This window comes from Hypanus sabinus, chromosome 10 (assembly GCF_030144855.1).
Source record: "Hypanus sabinus isolate sHypSab1 chromosome 10, sHypSab1.hap1, whole genome shotgun sequence".
Classification (NCBI taxonomy): Eukaryota; Metazoa; Chordata; class Chondrichthyes; order Myliobatiformes; family Dasyatidae; genus Hypanus; species Hypanus sabinus.
This window is the reverse complement of record NC_082715.1, coordinates 102,706,419-102,732,598: the sequence shown is the minus strand read 5'-3', so window position 1 is coordinate 102,732,598 and position 26,180 is coordinate 102,706,419. Positions and strand designations below refer to the sequence as shown.

The following is a 26,180-nucleotide window of genomic DNA, read 5'->3' as shown; positions in this document are numbered from 1 at the left end:
TCATACCAAAACTGATCTTTTAACTTACTTGAAAGTTGTTGTCCTTAAAAAGAACAAACAGAAGATGTGAAACAGAAGATGTTGGAAAGATTCAACTGGTCAGCTGACATCGGTGGAAAAGAATTAATGCTTCATTCTTCATCACAACTTAATGTCCAAATTGTCATCAGGTATGATTGCAGTTACTCTCACAAGTGAAAAAGATGCAAAATTTGATTCTGTATTTTGGTTCACTACATGCACCATTTTAGTTCCAAAACATTGTATGATGTGTATGAATGTACACTCAATGGCCACTTTATTAGGTACACCAGTACACCTGGATAACAAGTTGAGAAAAATGAAAAGATCCATCTCAGGTATAAATATCCATAACCATGCACACTCAGTGACCACTTCATTGGGTACACCTGCCTGTTAATGCAATATCTAATCAGCCAATCATGTGGCAGTTGCTCGATACATAAAAGCATGCTGGCATGGTCAACAGGTTCAGTTGTTATGCAGACCAAACACCAAAATGGGAAAGAAATGTGATCTACATGACTTTGATTGTGGAATTTTAGCTCCAGATGGAGTGGTTTGAGTATCTCAGAAACTGCTGATCTCCTGGGACTTACATGCACAACAGTCAATAGGGTTGAGAGAAAGGTGCAAAAAAAAAGAAAAAAATCCTGTGAGGCAGCAGTTCTGTAGGCAAAAGTGCTTTGTTAATGAGAGATATCCAAGGAGAATAGCCAGGCTGTCTCAAGCTGCCAGGAAAGTGACACTAATTGAAATAACCACGTGCACATCGTTGGTTTGCAGAAGAGCATCTCTGAGTGAACAATGTGTCAGATGTTGAATGGATGGCTACAGCAGCAGAAGACCATAAACAGATGCTCAGTGGTCACTTTATTAGGTACGGGCATTACTTAATAAAGTGGCCGCTGAGTACATATCAATCATATATACCATAGATCAACATCAAATAGAAGGTGTAGCAGCAAGGAAAATGGATCAGGCATGATGAAATGGTGGAGGGATCTCGACGGGGCAAATGGCTTAACTCTGCTCCTATCTCTTCTGGTTTTATGGTCAATTTAATCTGCAATATTCTGGAAAGTTAACCATATTTGCAAATGAATGAAAAACCTTGTAGTGGCATAGCAAACCCCTTCTGTTCAAAATATGCATAGAAAAGAGCACAGATGATCGGGAACGGATGTGTTGTTGCCAGCAATGCTGCCCAACTTTGTTGTTGTAGGACGTAAGCCCAGCCACAACTGACAGCTGGTCTGGGACTCAATTTTGGACTGGTGTTGTCTCTTAGCATCTCTATTAGCTTTAAGGAGGTTATATGTTTACTTTCTGTAAAGGTTAGGGTCACCTGATTTGAATACTACTGTCCTAGACATCAGGAGGGAGTGGATCTCCCGGTTCATCCATTTTGGCTTGGGAACACCCATGTTGTCATCTTTCGTACACAGTCCTTAACACATTCACTGATAAAGTCTGTGATGGTAGTGACATACTCATCTAGCCGAGGCTTTGAACATGGCTGATCTACTGACCCAAAGCAGATGCTTCGAAGCTCATCTATTTCTTCAGACCAGCATTGTATAACTTTCTGTTCTGGATCCTCCTGCTTCAGCTTCTGTTTGTATGCAGGGAGCAGGAGCTCAGCCTGGCTGTCTGATTTACCAAAGTGTGGATGGCCATGGTGGGACAGGAGACATGCTGACAGTACTTTGGCAGCACACTCTGATACCATCAGAATTGGCCATTCTCCAATTTAAAATCTCAACCCGAGGAGCAGTATTACTCTTCTCCATAATTATCTTGAAACTAATGACATTATGATCATTCCCCTGTACAAACTTCTGTCACCTGTTATATTTCATTCCCTTATAGGAGATCTATTTATTAAAGAAGTTTTCTTGAAGACATATGACAAACTCTATTCCATCCAACCCTTTTACATTATGGGAGTCTCATCAACATGTGAAAAGTTAAAATCACCCACTATCACAACCTTATGTTTCTTGAAACTGTACGCGATCTCCCTACAAATTTGGTCCTCTATAACTGCTGACTATTGAGTGGTCTATAATATAAACCCATTAACATGATCGTCCCTTTCTTAATCATCAGTTCTGCCAGTATAGCCTCAGTAGACAGGTTCTGCAATCTGTCGTGTTGAACACTGCCTTGACATTTTCCCTGACTGGTAATGCCCCCCACCCTGATGTGGTGATCCATGCTTTAAACTCATCTGCCTTTCCAACAGTACTCTTTGCATTGAAGTATAGAGTGCCTATTAAAAGAAACAAAGTAATTAATTTAGATCACTTTGTAGAGATCTGTTTTCACTTTGGCATGAAAGAATCTTTCTCTGTTGATCAGTGTCAGAAACAGCCAAGTTATAAATCTACTGTCCTTCACTGTAAAACAATAAAACATGAAACCTTCTAAGAGAGTAGGTGAATACTTTTTTGTAGGCACAGTATACAACTCAGAACATTAGTCTCACTATGCTCAACCTTTCAATTCTTGACTTGGTATGAAGGCTTTTCCCACAAATACTCCACTATCTGCTCTGGTTCCCATCCCCTGCAACTTCACTTTAAAACATTCCCCCCACCCCCCCCCCCCCCACTACCATACAACACTAGCAAACCTTCCTGCAAGGATATTAGTTCCCCCTCCAGTTCACGTGCAAACCATCCCTTCTGTACAGGTCCCAACTTCCCTGGAAGTGAGCCCAATAATCCAAAAACCTGAAGCCCTCCCTCCTGCACCATTTCCTTAATCATCTGTAAAACTGTACAGTCGGCCCTCCTTATCCATGAGGGATTGGTTCTGGGACTCCTCGCGGATCCCAAAAAATGCGGATGGTCAAGTCCCTTATTCAACCTGTCTCAATGTGGTGGATCTTAGGACCCAGTGGAACCCCAGATCTTACTTAACCTGTCACAGTGCGGTGGACATTAGGACCCAAAGGTAGTGCTCTGAATCCACAGTGTTTCTGTTCACGTAAATAATCACGATCACAATTGAAAATAAAGTGGAAATAATAAAGCGATCGGAAAGAGGTGAAATGCCATCAGTCATTGGAAAAGCGTTAGGCTACAGTCAGTCAACAATCAGAACAACTTTAAAGGATAAAGTGAGAAAGGCCCTGCCCCTATGAAAGATACAATTATTACTAAGCAACGCAGTGGTTTAATTATTGGGTTTTTGATCCTCCACATCAACCAGGCACGGATGGAGATCGCACTCGGGAGCGATCTGTCACTGGATCGAACTCGGGAATTTCCGTTCTTGAGCCTGGCACTGAAACGTATGTTCTTAAGTGTTTTATATGTATAGAAAGGTAAAACATATGCTATATACTAAGACAAGCGTTTCACTAACTGATGCTAAATAATACCGGATGTACCTGTTCCAACTTACTTGGTAAGAGAACTTCCATTTTTTTTTTCGATCCCGATCCACAATAACCCACGCACATCCTCCCGTACACTTTAAATCATCTCTAGATTACTTATAATACCTAATACAATGTAAATGATATGTAAAATAGTTGTTATACTACATTGTTTAGGGAATAATGACAAGAAAAAAGTCTGTACATGCTCGAACAACAAGTGCTGAAAGAGCACTTCTGGGACATTTCTCGAATCGTGGTTGGTTGAATTCGTGCATGCGGAACTCGCGGATAAGGAGGGCCGACTGTATTATCCTCCTATTCCTGGCCTCACAAGCACATGGCATGGGTAGCAATCCTGAGGTCATAGCCTTGGAGGTCCTATTCTTTAACACCCTGAATGTACTCCGCAGAACCTCATCACTCCCCCTACCTATGCCATCTGTACTGACATGGACTATGACCTGTGGCTGCTCACCCTCCCACTTAAGAATTCTGTGGACTCGATATGAGATGTTCCTGACCTTGGCACCTGGAGGCAACATACCATCTAGGAATATAGTACTCGTCCACAGAACCTCCTGTCTGTTTCCATAACTATTGAACTATTTTTCACTACAGCTCTTCTCTTTTCTCCATCCCCTTGCCTTCGGAGACACAGAGCCACACTCAGTGCCAGAGAGCTAACTGTTGTGGCTTTCCTCTGCAAGGCCATTTTCCCCTCACCCCAGCAGTATCCAAAGTGTTATACTTGTAATTGAGGGGAATGGCCACAGGAGTTATCTGCACTGACTACCTATCTCCTTCCCCTCCAACAGTCACCCAGTTACCTGTGTCCAGCATCCTGGGTGTAACTACCTCTCTGTATTGCCTGTTGATCAACCTCTCAGCCTCCCAATTGATCCAGAGTTCATCCAGCTCCTGCTCTAATTCCTTAACATGGTCTGTAGGAAGCTGAAGCTGGATGCACTTCTTGTAGATACAGTCATCGGGAACCCTGGAGTCTCCTTGCCTTCCCACATCCTGCAAGAGGAGCATTCCATTATCCTGTCTAGCAACTCTAATGTCCTAACTGTGCAGTAAGAAATAAAGGAACAAAGAAGGAATATTAAACAAAATATCTGCCTACAGTCTCCACCTCTCCTCACCGATGCCTCTGCCTCTCCTCGCTGAAGCTTCTATGAGTCAGAACCTCAACCCCTCACTCTAATACTGGCCCACTCACTTAGTTGCCCTTCTTAAACCTAACTTCTTTTTATTGTCCCTTGCTAAGTGCCTAATTATGCACAATCCAACATCACCTAGTGATGTGTGGTGCGTAGAATGTCCTGACTGCCCTTGCTCTCCTAGAATCTCTCTCTTGCTATGCATAATCCAATGTCTGCTAGTGATGTGTGGTGTGTAGATGTCTTTGAGCACTCCCACCGGTTGGTTGGCACAGGTTTTCAGTGCCCTACCAGGTACACCATTGGGGCCCCTCGCCTTGTAAGGGTTCACCCTCTTCAAAGATGTTCTGACATAAACTTCTGAGATGGAGACCTCAGACTCCCCAGACGCTGCAGGGATTTGCACAGGTGTAGTTATATTTGCCAATTCAACGCATGCATAAAATATGTCAAGCTCATGTAGAAGTGAAGCATCATAGCCATTTATGATGTTAAGTTTTGCCTCTTAGGAAGTAATGGCCTGCAAGCCCTGCCAGAGCTGACGTGTATCTGATTCCATCTCTAACTTTGATCAGAATTGATTTTTCACTCTTGAAATAGCCTTTCATAGGGCATATCTGAAACTCTTGTAGAATTCTGGATCACTGGCCTTGAATGCTACAGATCTAGCCTCTAGCTATCCGTTAATCTCCTTGTTCATCCACGACTTCTAGTTTGGTTATGTCTGGTATGTTCTCAAAGGCACACACACAACCATGCAGGTCTTCATGAAGTTGGTATCAACTGTGATGTATTCATTTACAGTAGATTTGAAGAATAATCTCTGAATACTATCCAGTCTACCATTTCAAAGCAATCCTGCGCCTCCTCCTCTCTTGACCATATGTTTGCTGTGTACATCATTGGTGCTGTAGTCCTCAGTCTCTGCCTGTATGCTAGGAGTTCTTCAAGCTGACACGCAAAATACTGGAGGAACTCAGCAGGCCAGGTAGCATCTATGGAAAAGAGTACAGTAGATGTTTTCGTCCGAGACCCTTCAGCACAGGACAGGACACTGAAGGGTCTCGGCCCAAAACATCCTCTTTTCCATAGATGCTGCCTGGCCTGCTGAGTTCCTCCAGCATTTTGTGTGTGTTGCTTGGATTTCCAGCATCTGCAGATTTTATCTTGTTTATTTTTCAAGCTGGCCTGGTTGAAATTACCCACAATGATAGGGAAAGCATCAGAGTGTGCTGTTTAGTAAGCACTGATTTTAGATTTTAGTAAGACATTTCATAAGCATCTTTATGGTAGGCTCACCTAGAAGACTAAGATGCATAGAATTCAAGGTGACTTGACCATTTAGTTTCAGAATTGGTTTGCAAATAGAAGACAGAGGGTAGAGGTTGATGGGTCTTATTCTGATTCAAGGTCCATGACTGATGGTGTACTGCAGGGTTCTGTTCTGGGACCTCTGCTATTTGTGATATACAGAGACTTTGATGAAAATATGGGTGGGTGATATACTAAGTTTACAGATGACACAAAATTGAGAGTGTTGTGGATAGTGTAGAATGTTGCCGAAGGATACAGCAGAATGTGGATCAATTGAAAATAAAGGGCAGGTGATATTTAATCGAGGCAAATACGGGCAAAATATGAAGGAGAAGTACACAGTTACAGTGTTGATGTACATTTGGGATCTTGGGGTCAAAGTTCATAGCTCCCTGAAAGTAGCCACATCAGTCAATATGGTGGTAAAGAAAGTATATAGCATGTTTGCCTTTTTTACTCAAGGCAGCAAGTCATATTGCAGCTTTTTAAATCTCTGGTTAGGCTACATCAGGAGTATTGCATTCATTTCTGGTTGCCCCATTATAGGAAGATTGTGGAGACCATGGGGTTTAATTAGTTCAGCACAACACTGGGGGCCAGAGTGTTCCTGTACTGCACTGTTCCACCTTCTAAAGGATTCATAGATAAATTCGATAACTAGAAATCAGTAAGCAGAGCTCCAAGGTAGATAAGGTTTTGTCAGAAGCAAATGATGTCTAATTTCATAGTAACAGAGAGAGTATTGATGAAGAATATGCAGTTGAAGTATATATGAACTTCCACAAAGCATTTGATTAAGTGCCACATAAAGATCTTGTCAATAGATTGAAGTCCACAGTAAAATTTGAATTGAACATTGTCTAGGTCACAGGAAACTGAAAATTTTAGTAAAATGTTGTTTTGCTGATGAGAAGAAAGTGTACTGTGGAGTCCCCTAGGGTCACTAATTTTTTCTTAAAATGTGTCTTTTTACTTCTTAGTGACTTGTACTGCAAAGTTCAAAGTACATTTATTATTAAAGTATGCATGCAGTTTGCAACCCTGAGATTTGTCTTCAGATAGACTGCCGCAGAACAAAAGAAACATCATGGAACCCATTCAATGAAAACATCAAACATCCAACATGCAAAAAAAAGAACAAAAGTCAAATAAGCAAGCAAAAAATATAGAATATAAAATATCAAACCACTGAGTCATTGAAACAGTCTAGGAATGTTCAGTTCTGTTTAATTTAGTTCTGTGTCATTCATTAACTACAGGCCACTGAGCCAGTCTGCCCTGATCAAAATCGCAAAAATAGCAAAAAAAAAAGGAGTAACCAGAAGTTATAACGTGAACCACAAAGTCCAATCCACAAACCACATCGATTAAACCTTTCCTAAGACATAAGACTCTGGCAGCATCGAGCAAGAGGGAGAAAGATATTGATCAAATGCAATGACCTTCTTCCAGGATTAGTGAGAGAGAAACCGGTCACACACAATAGCCTTCCTCTGAGAGCAGTGAGAGAAAGGGAGAGAGACACTGTTCGAATGCAATGACCTTCTTCCAGGAGCAGTGTGAGAGAGGCTGGTCAAACACAGCCGCCTACCTCTGGCAGAAGAAGGAGGAGTGTGCCAAACGCCCGCCTGCCTTCTGATCTCGTCCTCGTTGATTTCAGTCTTGCTCAGTGCTTTAATCAGTGAGATTGTTGGAAAATGGAGTCAAGCATGGGCTTACACCCCTTCTCCAGGATCTCCAGGCCGCACACTCCGCTCCAAACCTCACTGAACTCCCTCGGAGAAGGAAAGAGTCAGATTGCTCAATTGGCCCAAAAACACTCCATCAAAATGTAAGCTGCAGGTTCCAATAGTAGCAGAATCACATTGAAAAAGGAAGGAGTAGTATCGTAAAAATGATTGAAGGACGTCACCTTTGGTTGCATTGCTCACTGGTGCCATCTTTGTGTAGTTGTTTCTACAGGTACAATTTCTAAATCTTTAGGTGACAAAACTTGGAGAAGTAGTAAAATGTAAGGATATTAAATACAGATTTAAAGGAGAAATAGGTGCATATGTGGCAGCTTAAAATTTAATGCAAAGAGATGTTTTAAAGGGAGCACTTAGAATAGACAATATAAACAGAGGACTAAAATGGGTGGAAAAACAGAGAAATGTACAGTGCCTATAAAAAGTACTCAACACCACCTCCACCCTGGAAGTTTCATGTTTTATTGTTTTACAATTTTTTTTTAATAATTTAGGTTTTTTTGAAACTAATAAACATAAAAAGACTCTTTCATGTCAAAGTGAAAACAGTTCTCTACAGAGATCCGAATTTACTACAAATATAAAACACAAAATAATTGATTGCATAAGTATTCACCCCTTCCAGTCAGTATTTACTGGATGTACCTTTGGCAGCAATTACAGTCTTGAGTCTGTGTGGATATCACCTTTCACATCAGCTTTACACATCTGGGCACTGCAATTTTTCCCTGTTTGTCTTTACAAAACTGCTCAAGCTCTGTCAGATTGCATGGGATCGTAAGTGAACAGCCCTTTTCAAGTCCAGCCACAAATTCTCAATTGGATTGAGGTCTGGACTCTGACTTGGCCACTCTAGGTTATCAACTTTGTTGTTTTTAAGCCATTCCTGTGTAGCTTTGGCTTTATACTTGGGGTCATTGTCTTGCTGGAAAACTAATTTTCTCCCAAGTTGCAATTTTCCTCCAGGATTTCCCTGTATTTTGCTGCATTCATTCTACTCTCTACCTTCGCAGCCTTCCAGGGCCTGCTGCAATGAAGCATCCCCACAGCATGGTGCAGCCACCACCACGCTTCACGGTATAGATGGTGTGTTTTTGACAATGTGTGGTGTTTGGCTTACACCATACATAGTGCTTAGTCTGATGGCCAAAAAGCCCAGTTTCGGTTTGATCAGACCACACAACTTTCTTCCAGCTGACTTCAGAGTCTCCAACATGCCTTCTAGCAAACTTACACCAAGATTTCATGTGAGTTCTTTTTAACAGTGGGTTTTTCTTTGCCACTCTCCCATAAAGCTGTGATTGGTGAAGCACCTGGGCAACAGTTGTTATCTGCGAAGTCTCTCCCATCTCAGCCACTGAAGCTTGTAACTCCTCCAGAGTTGTCATAGATCTCTTGGTGGCCTCACTCACTAGTCCCCTTCTTGTACAATCACTCAGTTTTTGAGGACAGCCTGCTCTAGGCAGATTTACAGCTGTACCGTGTTATTTCCATTTCTTGATGATTGACTTAACTGTACTCCAAGGGATATTCAGTGACTTGGAAATTTTATTGTGTCTGTCTTGTGTTTTTCAACAACATTTTTGAAGAGTTGCTTGTAGTGTTTTTTTTTGTCTTCGTGGTGTAGTTTTTGCTAGGACACTGACTCATCAGCAGCTGGACCTTCCAGATACAGGTGTATTTTTACTATAATCAGTTGAAACACCTTGCCCACAGATGGTGATCTCCATTTAACCAATCTTATGTGACTTCTAGAACCAGTGGCTGCACCAGTGATGATTTGGTGTGTCATATTAAAGGGGTTGAATAGTTATGCTATCAACTATTTTGTCTTTTATATTTCTAATTAATTTGGATCACTTTGTAGAGATCTGTTTTCACTTTGACACAAAAGAGTCTCTTTCTGTTGATATGTTATGTAGGACTAGATGTTGATATCCTTTATTTGCACCCCTGAGACATGCTGCCTAGACTCTGCGGGGTAGTCAAGTGAGTGGTGGCATCTTCTGGGTTATCAAATGGGTTTCCTCTTCCCTCAGTGTTTCACTGATAGGCCCACGACACCTCCAGAGTGTTCAGCAGTGAATCCTGGAGTCCTGGGCTCACCCCCTAGATGCCATTCACTCACCTGGGGGCCCAGATGGGATCCTTTCTCTTCATCCAGAGCCACTGACTACCATTTTCAGCAGCTCTGGAGCAGTCTTTGATGGCTTGTTGGCATGTTTTCCCTCGCACTCCCAACTCCCAGAGAAGCCTTGATGTTGATGTGGCTACAAATCCTCTGCAGCTACTTCAACCGGTCGCACCCTTGCTGTCCAGCCATGTTGCTGCACATCAGCCACAAGCTCAGCATACCTCAGCTTCTTGCTCTTGTAGGCCTCCTCCACTGCATCCTCCCAGGGCACTGTAAGCTCGATGATGTAAATGAGATGGAGTGAGGCCAACCATAGCACAAGGTCTGGTCTGAGGTTGGTTTCCGCGATTTCAGTTGGGAAGCAGAGCCTCTGGCCTAAGTCTGCCACCATCTTCCAGTTCATTTTGTAAAACAATAAAACATGAAAACTTCTGGGGGTGGGGTGGGTGTGAATACTTTTTCTAGGGACTCTTAGTATATGCACATTAGGGCATGTAAGGGCAGGTTGAGAAGAAGGTTAAAAAATACATGGCAGCCTAGGCTTAATGAACAGAGGAGGAAAGTCATGATGAATCTTTACTAAGTACAACCACATGTGGAATATTGTATCCAATTCTGGGCAATAAACTATAGGGCATATATACAACATCACAGAGGTGCAGGGCATTTACTAAACTGATTTGAAGGATGGTCATTTGGTTTGCTGGTGCATTTGGTAATTTGTGGTTGTTGCCATAAGATGTAAAGACTGAGTAGATAGAAAAAAATATTCAGGTTGACAGAGGGATCAAGAACAAGGAGGCATAGAAAAAGGGTGGCTGGCAAAAAAAGCAACCCAAACATGGATTTTTTTAAAGCAGAATGTGGTTAGGGTTTGAATAGACTATGAGGGATAATGAAGGAGGCAAGTAGAATACTGGTGTTCAAAGGGGAGCTGGATAAGTACCTGAAAGAATTTTAAAGGAGTATGGGAACTGAGCAGGAGGAGTGGGACTAGCTGAAATGCTCTTGCATTGAGTTTGTGCAGACCCATCAGGCCAAATGGCCCCCAACGCTGAAGCATTCAGCAATTCTGTGATTAATGATCTCACTTAGCTGAACACTTCTTCAGCAACAGGAAGAAACCCTACCAAAGGCATTTAAGTAGATCATCAACTTCTTTCAGTTTAGATGTTGATTGATTTCCATTGGCTGTTGGTATGATTGCATAAGTGTTCATAGCTTTCTGACATTCTTTAAAGTTGTTATAGTCTATGGGGAGTGGTGCTGGCAGATTTTGAAGAACTTTGTCCTTACTTCAAGGCTTCTGTTGTCCCCTAGGAATATAGCATAACTGAGACAAAGAGCAGAGGGCATGCAAAACAGGACATGCTACTAGAAGAGGGAGGAGAAAGGGGATAAGAGCTTCTCAGCAGGAGGCTATTTAAGTCACGACTATTCAGGGAATAATTCTCCTACCTGAACTTCAACAAGAAACAGTGTCAGATAGCTGAAATTCAGAAAGGACAACCTCTGTGAAATCAGCCTCCTCTTCCAAATACAGCTACAAACTTTGAGCAATTAAGCACAGCTTTGCAATGAATATTTAAGTGAACTTCTTTGCTCTTTCTGGCCATAAGTTGGAGCTCATTGTAATAGCTGGTGTTTTCCATCCATTGTTACATAAAGAAGGTCACCGGCATATTCCATTCAGAAAGAGCTGACTATGTTTCTGTTCTGTTTTGGCAGACAACAGTAGACAAAAAAAGAATGCAACTTTGCAAGGACAAAAGGATTCTCCATTTTGTATGCTGCTGTAGGCTATATGTAAATCACTTTGTAAGACCTGTATATAAATTCTGATGTATGTTGTAACTGTAAGGAATTTGCCGTTTTGTAGTTTCGAGCTGATGTGTGACCATAGACAGTGCATCATGTAAATCTCTACTTGGGATCCTGTTAGCTGTCATCGTGGTTTCATTCTGCTCTGACTACATTTGTAAACGAGCATATAATTTAGTAACAGGAGTCGGCCACTCTTCCCTTTAAGCATGCTCTTGCTGTTTCGGATTAGTTTCATTGAATCGTTGCTGAAGTTAAAAATAGCCCTGCTCACCTCCTTCCAACTCAAATTCCAGGCACTGGTTCTCTTGGAGGAGCGGCGCAATTATTATACAAACTACTAATTCATTCTCATGCTAAATTAAATAAAGCTTGTTTTCTTTTATTTCTTGTTACTCAGCTGTGACTAAACATAACTTTCATGCATTCAGTTCATGCAAACAGCAAGACCCACATACAACACACACACACACACAAACACACACACACACACACACACACACACACACACACACACACACACACACACACACACACACACACACACACACACACACACACACAGAAACATGGTGGCTTCTCACACCAGCTCACAATACAAGGGGTGTTTGATAGGTTTGTGGCCTAAGGTAGGAGTCAATTTTAGAAAACCTAGCAGATTTATTTTTCCTACACTTACACACTTGGTCCAGCAGTTATGGAGCATACAGATCCCTTCTTTGTAGAAGTCGGCATCTTAGACCTCCAGAAGTGTCCACAGCAGGGATGATTAATAAGTTCGTGGCCTAAGGTAGACGGAGATGAGTTATACAACTCTTGTTATATGCACGTGCAGTTCAACTCTTTGAGTGATTATGCGGAAAGCTTGAAGTTAATAATGCATCTCCTTCTACCTTAGGCCATTAACTTATCAATCACCCCTGCTGTGGTCTACTTCTGCAGGTCCAAGACACCAGCTTCTATAAAGAAGGGATCAGTATGCTCCACAACTGCTGGACTAAGTGTGTAAATGTAGGCGGGGACTATGTTGAAAAATAAATGTGCTAGTTTTCTAAAATTGACTCTTTCTACCTTAGGCCACGAACTTATCAATCACCCTCATATATATGCCCTAAGCAATACACAGGCAGACAGAAAGTGAACAATCTTAACTGTAAAAATTTCCCTGTTTCTGCTGTAACAACTCTGGTGTTGCAGCTTACCATTCTTGGTGCGCTGGAAGGAAAAGCACATGGCTGTAAGGAGTAAAAAACATCCAGCTGGAGAATTCAGTGCGTCAAACAGCATCTGTGAGAGGAAAGAAGTCTCTGTTTCAGGTCAAAACCTGACATCAGGGTTTCAACCTGAAATGTTGTCAATTTCTTTCCTCCCACAGATGCAGCTTCATCTGCTGAGTTCTTCCAGCTGATTGTTTGTTGCTCCAGATTCCAGCATCTGCAGTCTTATTTGCCTGCAATAAAGATTAAAATATGTTCGCAGCATCTAGAGTTAATTACTTTATGTGTGTGTGTGTGTGTGTGTTATTTGTACTGTGCTGTGCATCTTGGTCCAGAGGAATGTTGTCTCATTTGCCAGTATACATGTATGGTCGAATGACAATAAACTGGGCTTAAACTTGAACTTGAGTTTATAAATCTAATTTTGAGCTGGGAGGAGAGGTGGGAAGCAAGTCGGATGATTAAATATAAAGCTTCCATTATCTGCTATTCCTTTAGCCCTGTCTCTGGCTGCAGCCCCAGCAGTGGTGGTTGTAATGATAGAAAGTCTCCTTCTTAGGGCTAATGTCATGTAGGATATCTATCCCTCACTAACAGCTTCTACTGCATCCACTTATTGATCACCTTGTCCTTCAAAGAGAGATGGAATTGTACTAGGCAACCATGTACAATACAACTCTGATAAGCTGGCAGCCTTGGGACTTGTAATCAGGACTGGCAGAATTTTTGAACTATTGGATGTTACTACTGTTAATACCCAGAAGCACTCTTATGCCAGTTTTTAAGTTCTTAAATGATTATGTAGAATATTTTCCAGTGGAGCTTAAAGGAAGCGGTAATCACACCAGACCCCAGCTCAAACTGCAAACTTGCTCACGATCTTGGAGTTTTGGATCCAAATCCTGTCTGAAACCATGGCCCTGTACCACAGTATGGGCCCTGGCCCCAGCCATTCTCCAGATTCATAGCGCTGGCCTACAGGCTGGGCCTACCTCACATCCTTGACATTCATTTAGTGAGCTAGCTGCTGAAATGTCAGGCCTACTGAACATTCAGATCCAAATTATCAGAATTTTTATGCAATGTGTTTTGTTATCTCCTTGCCAAGGTTATGTGCTGCTTAAGTTGCTGTCAACGAGATCAAAGAGGGAGATCTGAGTGTGATACATGAGGCAAAGCTAAAAATGTGAGACTGAGGTAATCATATGAATGTTAGGTCAGATTGATTGAGGCTATTGGTAGGTACATGATATGGATCCCGCTGAACAGTGTTTGTGATAGGCTTTGCAGTTGATAGGATTATGGTATTTGAAGAAAATTCAAAGACTTTAATCAGTCATGCAAGGACAGTAAAATTATACCGATTCTGTTTTCAGGTTCATGACATTGATTGTCACAGTTAATTGGACACAGTGCCTTTAGAGTTTACCTGTCCCCATGTGGATGGACTACCCCTCATCTTCAGCACGTCTTGCTTCATTGGCCCATCACAGTGTCAGAAAATATGGGAGTTTATTCTTTCCTCTATAATGTCTCTATTTTCCAAGTCGGAATCAGTTCTGCAGCTGCTGCAGTCTCACTCCACTTTCTCTTCAAGATGTGCAAGCTCGCTTCAAGTGGTATTGTGCAACTTGCTACTACAACGATCCAATCAGCTTCACTGCGTGCATCATATGAATTCAGATCCAAATGATCAGGACTGGCGATGCTGCTTGGATTGGCTTGCTCCCTCCATGATTTCCTTGTCCATTTGTCTCTTCACTCTCATCTCCCACCCATCATTTATCCCTGCAAGCAGCTTAAATGCTGCACCTGCCCATTCAAGGCCACAAGAGGTCTTTCCAAGCAGCACCTCACCTGTGATTCTGTTGGGGTTATCTATTGTGTCTGGTGTTCCTGATGCAGCCTCCTCTACATTGGTAAGACCATCGTAAAGTAGGGGACCACTTCTTCGAGCACCTACATTCCATCCACCAAAAGCAAAATTTCCTGGTTGGCAAACATTTCAATTCCCATTCCCTTTCTGATATGGTGGCCCCTGGCCTCCTGTTGTGCCATGGTGAAGGAGCAATACCTCATATTCAGTCTGGGTAGCTTCCAGCCTGATGGCATGAACAATAATTTCTCCTATATGTAAAAAAAATTCCCTCTCCCTTCCTTCTTCTATTCCCCACCTGGCTTCACCTGTAACTTTCTAGTTACCCTGTTCCCCTCCCCCCCAACTTTATATTCTGCCATCTTCTCCCTTTCTTCTCAGTCCTGAAGGGTCTTGGCCTGAAACATCGACTGTTTATTCATGTCCATAGATGCTATTTGGCCTGCTGAGTTCCTCCAACATTTTGTGTGTGTTGCTCCAGATTTCCAGCATCTGCAGACTTTCTCATATTTATAATCATATGAATTAGCAGGTGTCACAAAAGTTGGGTTGCAGCCTACAATGACAGCAACAGATGTGGGGAAACTCTGTATTGTGATTCTGCACCTGTTTTTGTGAGCTTTCCAGTTTGCTCTCTGAGTGCCTGAACTTCCCAGTCCCCGCTCCATTGTTGGAAACGGGACTGCTATTTGGCAATGAAATTGATTCTGACTCCATTCCAGGAAATAAAAATTGGGAATTGTGATCTTTGAAACACTGTAGCCATATGAATTGGGAGCAAGAGTAAGTATCTCAGCACTTCAACTCTGCTGTGATATCGCTCAACTGATGGCAAAAAAAAATGTCATATTCCCTTTCACCCCTTATCAATAATCCATCAGCTCATGATTCTGCTTCCACCTACCTTTGTGGCAGAGAGCTCCAAAGACTAACAACCCTCCAAGGAAAAATGTTTTGCCTTTGTATCTGATTTCACTGGCTGAGGCTTTATTTTTAAAGATTACACCTCATAATATATCAAGAACTTACATAATTTGCAACCCAGAACACAATAATGGTGAGCTTATATTGGGATTAAAGTTGCCCACTGAAAGAAGTTGTGTTCACAATTACTAAATAAGGGTTAAATAATTACAGTGTAATCTTTAGACTCAAAATCCTATATGTAATCCTTTATGTAACTTTATATTTGGAATAATTATTCTCTCAGCACGTTATTAGAAAGTGATTTCTCTTTTGCAACACAGATGAACAGTACTGTGTATTTGGAGTTAAAAGTCATCTCAAGATTTCATGTTATGTTAGAGAGCGCTTTAAGAAAATGATTTTGACTGCTTGGGCATGGCCAATTCAAATTCAATATCTTCAACAATAAATTGAGTTTAAGATGAACCCATGCAATGCAGTGAATAATCCTTAAACTGCTGTTCCTAAGGGACTCTACTGTTTAACACAATAAGTAGTTGAAACATACAGAGCATGTAAAGTAATAGGTTTTAATTCCTTAGTCATACCAGACATTAGCTGTTCCAGTTAAATGGTGGTAGGAGTATTAAAATTTGCATAATGATCGTATGGAAGGAAGGGTAAAATCATTCTGGACATCTAGGTTATTAGACTCCTTTGGTGAAGCAAGCAGTTGTAAACTAAACCTTGAGTAATGACAAATTAGAAGGTTGTTAAGGCTCATGCATTGGGGAAAATATCTGAGGGCGTCTGTTGGCCTTGAAGTTTTGTGGGAAAAAATAGTCAATACTTACAAGAAGAAAGGAAAGCAAATTAAATAGGAAGGGTGACTGCATTCCCAACAGCCCATTTCCAACATTCATTAGCATTAGGATTCTGGAGTGTAAAGTTAACGTCATCTTTTGGTTTGCCCTAAAAAGTAACTCCAACATTGTGAAATCACTAACATTTGGCCTTGGGCCTTTAACTTTGATTGACAGTTTTATATAATGTGATTTAATTATTGCACACAGAAGGTTACTTCTATAACTGGAGGGGCTACCCTGCTCATATTTTGTTAACTTGGGGGTATAAGGCTCACAGCTCTCTTGCTATTTTTGGGAATGCATAAATTTATAGCTTAGGACTATGAGATTATCACTTTTCAATATTTCATAAATTCCTCTCAGTTGACAGAACTGAAATTACTCCATTTAGTGTCACTAGTCTTCATGATTGTATGCTTCTTATTTTAAAATAATTTGAAATTATGTTATGCATTTAATGTAAGAATTGTGCAGCTAAGTTGAACAGCCAATCAGAAAGGAAATATTTCAAAATTGTTTTTTTTTAAGCATCTCTGACTTTAATCACTCCCCAGCGATGGTCATAGCTTTAGCTGCCAAAAGTCCTGACTTTTTGGAATTTTCTCTCCAGTAATTTTTTTCTTTTTAAGACCTTTATATCCTAGGCCCAGACATTTCCTCCAGTGACTTAATATCACTGTGCGATGTGCCTTGAAGGTATTTTAGAATCTCAAACACTCAATATTAATGAAAGTTGTTCTTTTACTGGAGAGGTGAGTATTAAAGAAATGAAAAAGGTCAGTTAATATGAGGTGGGGTGAAGAAGCATTCCTAATGCACAGAATCCACACAGTTAGGCACTGAGAGCTGAGGACCAAGTGCTGGATAATGGAATTAATATGAAAGGTGCCCACTGTCAGAACGGATGAGTTAGGCACCTTTATGATTCTATGAAATGTTATTCTTAATCCTTTAACCACACAAAATTGCCCTTCATTTGAGCAGTCCACTGGCATAGCAGCCGTGGATTACTTTAAAGCAGGGTTTCCTAACCTTTTTTATACTGTCCATGGACCCAGCTTGGGAACCTGTGATTTAAGTATGGTCAAGAAAGCAGAACTGCACCTCCTCAGCATACATTTGGAAGCCCAGACCTAGCCCATAACCTCCTTACCCTTTCAATCGATGCTATTGCTAAAAGAATACTAGGGAAAGGATATTGTGGAACTGACAGAATACCGCATTGATTTGTAGAAATAAAGAGAATTGCTTATGAGGTTCTCCACAGGAAGTAGGAAAGACTGATAGCAAATGAGAGCAGTCCTGCTGAGCCGGATGATGGTATGGTCAACCATAACAAAAAGTCAACACAGGGAAGAAAACTGGTTAGGGAGACAGAACATGAAATTGTGAGAAAGATAGGCACGGAATTGTATGGTATCTACTCTTTCTATTGTAGCTATAAATTGAGATGCTGATCCAATTGTGCTTAAACAACACTTACCAGAAAGATGAAGGCAATATTCTATAAGCCTAATCACTTGATTGAATATTAATCAAGATCACCTGAGTCCATGCATAACTGTTAAGCAGGTGGATAAAGCGAGAAGCCATGCACCAATATAGTTACGTGACCTATGCTACAAAATGATAATTAAAAGAATAGAATATTTGATTGCATATCTTGGACAGCTGATACTAAGTCAAAGCATGCTATTTATTCTTTATAAAAAATACTTCACGGTAGGGTTCAGTCCAAATGCTGCTTCCAATTCAGTTCTCTGGAATCGAGGGTATTGGATAAGTGCTGATTGATGCAGGATGAAATCCCAGTTTGAAACTTTTTTATTATCCAAGCAAGCATGGCATATGATTACACAAATAAAAAAGTTGAAAGATGTACCCTTAAACCACTGATGAATTTTGAATTGTTTCCTTCCAGTATTAATAAAAATTTAAAGAAACAAATATTTTGAAATCATTATGTACATAAGCCACAGAAGATGATGTTTAAACCTTTATACAATTGCTGACTCTTTAAAAGAACTGTCCATCTCATCATACTCCTTGGTGTAATCCATTTCTCACCTTTTCAATTAAGTTCTATTTTGAGTAGCGCATTCATTTTGTAGAAAATCAAATGTACTTTGCCATGAAAGCTTCTCTTTTCAAAATTTCAGAGGGTGGATCATGAAAACTAAAATTAGAACCTGTTTTAATATTAAGACAAAACACAGTTGCCACAAGAACAATTCAGTACTTTGTTACTTCTTTCAGAAGACATATTTAACCATGTGCAAGAATTACATTAATTACGTATATTCTCAAAGAAAGTTATAAACAAAAACCTGCTGAAAAATACTGGTAGAGGATGTAAAGATTCAGAGAAATTTCTAACAGGGATAGTCATGGTGGAAATATTAATTACATATTTTGCATCAGCGTTTACTTTGGAAGATGATGCCAAACTTAATGATGATCAAATGTTATAGTTCAATAACATTATTAATGAAATGTAATAGTGATGTGGTTTAAGCTATTACTTGACATAGAATTAAAAACCTAAAATAACTGAAGAGACTATAGGCAGGCACTATACATCTATCTGTCTTTATGTGCACAATGTGAGTATTTTAAATAAAATTGTATTCAGAATTCTCATAAACTGAAACAAAATTAATGTAACCTTTGTCTTTCAAAGGGAGACAAAATAAATTCAGGTAAGTAATTTGACACAGGTAATGGGAAAGACATGTGAGGAAAACATCGTATTACAATATATGAACACACCCATTGGCATCATAGAGAAAAAGCAATGTTGGACAAATTTCAATGCGTCTTTGCAAAAGTCAGTAAGATCATCAGTGATCATGAGACCATAAGATATAGGAGTAAAATTAAGCCATTCAGCCCATCAAGTCTGCTCTGCCATTCACCATTGGCTGATTTATTATCCCTCAAGCCCTTCGGGTTAAATGGCACCATCAAGTGGGGAGTATTCAAATGCAGCTCCAATGGGAATCATCAAATATTCCCATTTAGGACTACTGCAGCTGAAATCTGCAGTCATGGCCACTGATACTTCAGTAGGCAGCATTATTTTAAGATGTTTTTTAAAAAATATCTGAACACTCAAAATTGATGAAGCACGGACTGCAGACTTGATTCCTGGGTGCAGTTCCCCTTTAAAAAACAGAAGCGGATATTTCATGCCAGCCTACATATACAATTGAAACACAGAGGCCTTAGACCTCCAATCCCAACTATCCTACTAGTGGATGTACAGTCTCTGGGAAATAAAATTGAGGCCTCTAAGCAAGATTGCTGTACCAGAGGGACATCAGTGACTGCTGTGTATTCTGCTTTATGGAAACATGGCTCACACCCACAACCACTGACACAGCGCTACAAACCTGATGGCTTCATCATTCTCTGCAAACACAGAACAGCGTAGTCTTTTAAAAGCAGAGGAGGTTGAATATGCTTTAGCATTAACTCATGTAGTGCACAAACATGGTGGTTCTGTCTCAATCCTGCTCACCCAACCTGGATCATCTGGTGGTCAAATGTTGTCCATTTTACCTGCTGAGGAAATTTTCTGCCATCATCTTGGTAGTGATGTACATTCCACCTCAGGCCAGTGTCAGGCAGGCACTGAGCAATAGCATCAGTAGACACAAAACTGCACTACACTCTAATGCCATCCCTATCATTGTGGTAGATTTTATCCTGGCCAGCTCACAGAAGTCTCTGAACAACTACCAGCAACTTATCACCTGTGGAACCAGAGGAGCCAACACACTTGACGACTGTTATACCACCATCAAAAATATTTACAATGCCATTTAATGCCCAACTTCTGGAAAGTCCAATCACCTGGCTGAGCTTCTATTCCCAGTGTATAGGTAGAAACTAAAGACTACAGCACCCGTGGTGAGGACCAAGGAGGATTGGTAAGAGGAGGCAGAGGAGCACCTAGAGGACTGTTCTGAGTCGGTGGACTGGACAATACTCAGGAATTCATCTTCAGGACTGAATGTATACGCCACATTTGCCACTGACTTCATCAAGACCTGTGTGGATGAACGTGTGCCTTCAAGAACATACCGGACATACCCAAACCAAAAGTCGTGAATGAACCAAGAGTTCCATAGTCTGTTGAAGGTTGGATCTGTGGCATTCAACATCTGTGATCCAGAGCTATACAAGAAGTCCAGGTATAACGTGGAGAAGGGTATTTTAAGGACAAGAAAAACAATTCTGATTGCAGGTAGAGACAGAATTGGATATGTATCAGCTCTGGCAGAGTTTTCAGACCATTACTTTCAACAAAGCCAAAACTGACATTATGAATGACTGTGATGCTTCACTCACCGATGAGCTCAACACTTTTATGCATGCTTTGAAAGGGAGAATAAAGGGACTTCCTTCTTTTCTGAGGCTGTGCCCTCTGGCTGTAGACTCTCCCACTATTGAAATTGTCCTTTCCACATCCATCCTACCTAAACCTTTCAATAAGATCCCTCCTCATTCTCCTAACTCCAACGAGTACAGACTAAGGCTACATCCACACTACGCTGGATAAATCCGTAACCAAAGCTTTTTTTCTTTGTTTTTACCCTCCATTCACACTAAAACGGCGTTTTTGTCTCCTAAAACTGGAGCTTTTCAAAAACGCTTTCCAGGGTGGGTATTTTTGAAAATGCTGCTCGGGCAGATCAGTGTGGATGGGATAACCGGAGACTTTTGAAAGCGCTGTCAGACGGCAGCGCGCTATTTCATTGTTTTCTTGAACGTAACCTAACAATTTCTGAATAGACGGCAACGAGACTGAAGCCAGAAGAGTTAGAAATGCTTTGACCCATAACTTACTGAATAAATAAGTATACTGTACTCACTTTGCCCTGTTTTCTGTCCTTGCTCGTATGAAGGTGGTTTACCATTTATGCAAGTACTTCTCTGACAATAGATGTGTAACAGCCTAATGTAACATTGTATGGAAATACAAGATAACACTGATGCAGACATGTTTTATGCATATAACAAGGTGCTTTATTAATGCACAGAGTTAGTCAGTTTTTCAATGTTCATCGTCAGCCGGGTCAATCTGTCCGTGAACTCCCTGTCGGTTGCCTCCATACGCTCCAGTATTTTTTTTTAGTTTTAGGTTCTCCTGCGTGAGAGCCAACAGCTGTCTGTCATTTTAAGTTTTTCTAGTCTGTAACTACACAAACGCGCACTTCTACGGCGAGATTCGACACCAAACATGTCGCTTGTTTTAGGTAAATGTGTCCTGCACATGCGCAGGAGGAGGAGATTCAGCGAAATCTCTGTTTTAGTGTGGATAGAGATATTTTCAAATACGCGTAGTGTGGACGCCTATCATTTTTACGCGAAACCGGCATTTTCAAAATTATCCGGTCTAGTGTGGATGTAGCCTAAGAGCTGTTAAATGCATGCATTAACCCTTTCATTCCCAGGATCATTCTCATGTTCAGTTTAAAAAATAATCTATGCCTTTATCCCTCTGCCAAAGTGCCATTCGCTTCCCTACACTGTATTATCCTAATCTGTCCAAGTTCAGCTCCTTAGAGGCCATGTTAACGAACTGGAGCTTCAACTTGATGACCTTTGTCTCAAATGGGAGAATGAAGAGGTGATAGGAGCTACAGGGAGGTAGTCACCCCTAAATTGTGAGAGGCAGGTCCTTGGGTGACTGTCAGGAGAGGGAAAGAGAATAGACAGCCAATGCAGAGTACCCCGTGGCCATTCTCCTCAATAGTAAGTATACCACTTTGGATACTGTTGATGGGGGATGATCTACCAAGAGAAAGCCACAGCATCTGGTTCTCTGGCACTGAGTCTGACTCTGTGGCTCAGAAGGGAAAAGGGGAAGAAGAATGGTGTAGGAGTGATAGGGGATTCCATAGTCTGATTCTGTGGACAAGAAAAATACACCTGGATGGTATGTTGCATTCCAGGTACCAAGGTCAAGAATGTCCTGGATCAGGTCCACAGCATTCTAAACTGGGGGGGTGAGGGGGGGGGGGGGGTTGGTGAACAGCTGGAAGTCATAGTGCATATTGGTACTGAAGAGGAATGAGGTCCTGAAGAGAGAACATAGGGAGTTAGTAGGAAGCAGAAAGGCAGGACTTCAAAGGTAGTAATCTCCATAGTGATAGAGCTAAGGATGGGGTAGTTGGTATACAAGTTGATGCATTATGTAGTGAGACTGTGAGGAAGATTAGACAGATGTTAAGGCAAAATTGCAGCCAGTGGGATGAGTTGCCTAACAAAAGGGGGACAAAATTGAAAAGGGTAACAGATACAGGACTGAAGGTGTTATATTTGAATGCACACTGTATTCAAACTAAGGTAGATCAGGGCATCCCTTGGACACCTTGGTTAATGGTAGGAGTCCATGGCATAAAAAAGATTGGGAACCCATGGGGTAGATAATCTTGTAGCACATTTAGAGGTTGGCAGTTATGATGTGGTCATCATTCTGCTGTGGCTGAACAAAGATTATAGTTATAAGTTTAACATCCAAGGATATACATTGTATCAAAAGGACAGACAGTTAGTCAGAGGGGATGGGGCAGCTCTGTTGATAAAAAATGAGATCAAATCCTTAGAAGGATGTAGATTCCTTGTGGGTAGAGTTAAGAAACTGCAAAAAAAACCCTGCTGGGAGTATTATACAGGCCACTGAACAACAGCCAGGATGTGGGTTTCAAATTAAAATGGGAGATAGTAAATGTATGTAAAAAGGGCACTGTCGTGATTGCCAATACGGCATTTCAATATGCAGGTAAGTTGGAAAAATCAAGTTGGTGCTTGATCCTATGTGAGAGAATTTGTAAAATACGATGAGATGGCTTTTTAGAACATCTTGTGGTTGAGTCCATGCAGGGAAAGGCAATTCTTGATTGAGTGTTGTGTAATGAACCAGATTTGATTAGGAAGCTGAAGGTAAAGGAACCCTTAGGAGACAGTGATCATAATATAATAGAATTCACCCTGCATTTTGTGAGGGAGAAACTAAAGTCAGATGTGTCAGTATTACTGTGGAGTAAAGAGAATTACAGAGACATGACAGAGTAGCGGGCCAAAGTTGAATGGAATGGGGCACTAGCAGGGATGATGACAGAACAACAATGATTGGAGTTTCTGGGAAGGCACAGAATAATGACATACCAAAGAAGAAGAATTATTCTAAAGGGAGGTTAAGATGACTGAGGCTGACAAGGGAAGTCAAAGGCAGCATTAAAGCAAAAGTGAGGACATAAAATACCAATCTCTCTCTTGTGCTTTGTGCACAATCTACAATCCTGTTCGCAGAAGAAAAGCCTGTCTTTGTACAAAGTATCTATGGCCTGTCCCTTGGGTCTCATGTGGGGTAGAAATATTGGAGTGTTAGTTTGGTTCAAGTCAGCTTACCTTACAAAAAACTAACACGTGAATGTAGAAACATTGCAGCTTCCTTTGACTAGTCAAACTTACTAAAATTGCAGGTAATGACCCAATGTACCTGATCAGCTATATCCCAGTGTTTTTTTTTCCCTCAGACTACAGAGGACTTCAACAGGCTGGCTATGACGTGTGATGAAGTTAATTCACTGAATTTCTCCTAGTGATAGTTGATTCTCCTTCTGGGTAGGGAGGGATGATCCTGTACAAAGAGTAGGCAAGAATTGTCATTGTCAGGGTGATTGATATTCTTGGCTACATTTGTACAAGAGAGGTACAAGATAGTTGAAGTTACCCTAGGGTAAAAGAATGCTCGTGGCTTGAAAGAATTCAAATTCAGTTTGAAAGCAAGTAACTAGCATTCTCTATCCAAATAAAGGCAATTACAATACTAAGGAAGAAAAGGTAAGCAGAGCTGCAAAAATTAGTAGAGGCCTGGCATCTGATAACTAAAAATATTATAAAAGGGGAAAAGATGTACTGTGAGAGTAAATTAGCAAATGATATAAAATAGGCACTGAAAGCTTATACAAGAATATGAAATGGGGAAAAAGGTAACCAAAGGTAACTGTGAAAATGGCAGGGGTATTAATAATAAGAAAAAAGGGACTTGCCATTTATTCTAAATATTTATTTTGGATCAGTCTTCAGAAAAGAATAACCTTAAAAAGTCTCAAAAATAATAATTTGTAATCAAGTGCCTCTTGGGAGGGAGGAACTTAAAACCATCTCTATCACAAGGAAGGAAAGTACTAGGCAGACTAATGGGGCTAAAGACTACACATAACTCGATCTGATGGCCTGCCTCCTAGAGTCTTAAAGGAAGTGACTGCAGAGAATGTACAGTGGCTACAATTTTCCAACATTCCCCAGGACTTTGGAGAATTCCCAGATTGGAAAACCACAAAGTTAACACCACAATTCAAGAAGAGTGGAAGACAGAGAAAACAGTAAACTATAGTTAACCTAACATCTGGCATTAGGAAAAGCTGGAAACCATTATCAAGGAAGTAATAGTAAGACATTTAGAAAATCATAAGATAATCAAGCAGGGTCAATGTGATTTGTGAAAGGGAAATCAGGTTTGACAAATTTGCTAGCTTTATTCCAGCATATAACAAATAGGTTGGAGGGGAACCACTAGAAACATGTAGGATATTTAGATTTCCAGAGAAGTTTAAATAAGATACCTCATAAAAGGTTACTTTATGTGTTGATGACATTAACTTGTCATGGATAGGGGACTAGCCAACTAAGAAAAATCCTAATTTTGGGAATTGCAGTCAATATATTTTGGAGTCCCTCAGCAGAAGTGCTGCGGCCCTCTCTATTTACAGGCTGTGGTAATGTATCCAAATCTGCTAATGTATCCAAATCCAAAGGTCTAATTGGTAAAGTATTCAAATCTGCTAATAAAACAGAAATGGGGTAACAATTTGAGAGGACTACACAAAAGAGCATTCAGAGAGAGAGAGGGATAGGTTAAGTGGGTGAGCGAGAAGTTTGCAGATGTAATATAATGCAGGAAAGTTCGAGGTTAGTCACGTTGGAGGGAAGATGGAAATGTAAGCTTTTACTTAAACAGATCTGATCTACAAGAGGCTTTTGGTACACAAAATAGGAATGTGTTGATGCAACTTTACAGTGCATTAGTGAGACTACACCTGGAACACTTTGTATAGCTTTGTCCTCCATTTTCAAGGAATACTTATATGAGAGGCAACATAGAAGAATTTCATTAGGATGATTTCTAGTATAAAAGGGTTGACATTTGAAGAAAATTTGAGCAGATTATGACTCATTGGAATTTAGAGGAATGAGAGGTGACCTTATTGGGTGTGATGTCTAGAGACCTCAAGGAGAAAGGAGACTGATAGGAATTACCCTCTGTAGATGGTGACAGGACATACTTGACATCCCTGAGGACTTTGGGATAGCTCTTTGCACTAGCTCAGGGAATAGTCAATGAAACGTCCATCATCCTTATCCAACCTGACAGGTGACAATGGATATGTGAATATGTTCACTGGTATATGTTTTAATTTTTACTAGACTAATGAATTATTAAAATATCATGACCGAGAATTTTACCCTGCAGTCAGTGGTGATCAGTGCACTAAAATTCATATTGGTATATTACACATGTACTTTGAAATTCATTCCAACATTATATAAAACTAAGGAGTTTGAAACAACCACCCAGATTTGAACTGTAGAGAGGCAAAGATGTCTGTCTGTTAAGTGCAATATGGAAATTAACATCTTATGCTGAAG

The 26,180-nt window shown here is 40.7% G+C and overlaps 1 protein-coding gene and 1 long non-coding RNA gene across 7 annotated transcripts in view; one reads left to right on the top strand and one right to left on the bottom strand.

Annotated features, from left to right (window-relative positions):
- Positions 1 to 7,820, bottom strand: part of LOC132400324 (uncharacterized) — a 59,329-nt gene extending 51,509 nt beyond the window's left edge. Inside the window, exon 1 of the long non-coding RNA XR_009514226.1 lies at positions 7,481 to 7,820. This is a non-coding gene — a long non-coding RNA (uncharacterized LOC132400324). The remainder of the gene's footprint in view (positions 1 to 7,480) is intronic.
- eya4 (EYA transcriptional coactivator and phosphatase 4) overlaps positions 1 to 26,180 on the top strand; it is a 419,225-nt gene that overhangs the window by 108,396 nt on the left and 284,649 nt on the right. The gene's annotated exons all lie outside the window — the stretch shown is intronic.